General features: G+C 29.0%; 1 pseudogene; it reads left to right on the top strand.

The window, feature by feature from the left end:
- The first annotated feature begins 1,405 nt into the window (after positions 1-1,405).
- On the top strand, positions 1,406-1,502 carry LOC123455182 (annotated as a pseudogene).
- The last annotated feature ends 207 nt before the right edge of the window (positions 1,503-1,709 follow it).

Genomic DNA, 1,709 nt, shown 5'->3' with positions numbered 1-1,709 from the left:
ATTAATACTTTATTCCTTTCTCTCTATCTGTCTCTTCATCAAATTGAAATCCAATAATACTGAGTTTCATGTGGAGAACATATTCATGTGACATCTTTAAGCCCTTATAAGGTGATGTACAGACAATGCTGAAGATGTACAAAGCACTCACATGAAATATTTATAAAGAATAAGCCATTGTTTTTGGTTTAGGGAAAGAATGTTTCTGAATTTAACTATGTGGAACTAAAGCTTTGAAAGCCGGTTTGAAAATTCCTAAGAGCTGTGTTGTATCAGTGAACCATTTTAGTTTATTTTTCTGCTAATCTAAGTAACCAATGTGCTTTCTGAACAGTATAATTTTCTTATATTTATTGTGTTTAAAGATTTCTTATTCTCATCCAGTGAAATAAGGAATTACATTGCATGGACAGATTGAATTTTTTCGTGTGTTTGGCGATGTTGAACCATTTACAAAGAAACGATTCATCAAGTTTTGTTAATACTTATACACTCTAGGGTCTTTGATCCAGAATGTCTCTCTTCCATTGTACATAAATGGCTTTCGCCTGTTGGGAAAATAGAAATATAATTCTATTTGCTCAGAGATAGATTCTAGCTGGTAAAGGCAACACGCTGGATGTAGGCAAATTAAGAGAAAACAAATACATTTTATTTCTTCCTCAAAATACAAGTAGTTCAAAAATGTTCCAGTAATAAACTCAGTTTTATACTAGTAATAATTATTAGTGTTTGCACATATGTTTATATATTCAATATAGTAAACAAGCTAATGAGCTAAAATAAAATAATGATGGATACTTAAAGCATTAAAATTTAACTTTTTCTCATTTTATAAGAAATTTTGGCTCTAGTTTTAGTAGATTGAAAATTGAAATATTTTCACATGTGAACATTAATCTTGCCCTCAATTTGATAGGTGTAAAATGGGTAAACAAATGTTCAATTTTATGTTTACTTGTCATTACACTGAGGTCCTACACAGTATAAAAGAGTAATAATCAAATGATATTTAAAAAATTAGAAAAAAATCCATTTCATTTTTATTGTCATGCTTGACAATGTAGAAAATTCAAAACAGCCTTAAACATGTAAGATAAATCTGCTAGTTATCTACAAGCTCAAGCAATATGTAAAATTTAATCATATGAGTGTATTTCAATGGGAGACATTTTTTAAAAAAGCTAACCAATTTAGAATTCAGAAAAAGTAAACATTTTAGCATAAGTCATACAAGTGCTATGAGAATATCTGCATTGAGAAAAAAATCACAAACTATTAATGAAAAAAAAAAGATAATGGCTTAATAAAAGCTGAAATATATCCAAAGATCAAGATAATAACTATGTAGTTTTTTTCTTTAACTTAATATATTGATCTAATATTATCAATCAAAACCCTTGAAGTGCTAGCTTTGGCAGCACATATGCTAAAATATATAGAGATTAGCATGGCCCCTGTGCAAGGATGACATGCAAATCCGTGAAGCATTTCATATTAAAAAAAAAAAAGAAGAAGAAGCTGTTTCAGGTAAAAGAGCACAAATTAAGAACAAGAACAAAAATCCACATACAAACTTTAGTGGATACAGTAGACATGACAATTTCAAATAATAAACAATAACTTAGAAAATTTATACAATGCTCCTACACCCTACCAACATCAACATCTTTTAGGTATTTTTGGCAGAAAAGCAAACGAATTCACCA

Source organism: Jaculus jaculus, chromosome 15, assembly GCF_020740685.1.
Source record: "Jaculus jaculus isolate mJacJac1 chromosome 15, mJacJac1.mat.Y.cur, whole genome shotgun sequence".
Classification (NCBI taxonomy): Eukaryota; Metazoa; Chordata; class Mammalia; order Rodentia; family Dipodidae; genus Jaculus; species Jaculus jaculus.
Note: the sequence above shows the minus strand (reverse complement) of the source record. Positions and strands in the feature narration are given on the sequence as shown.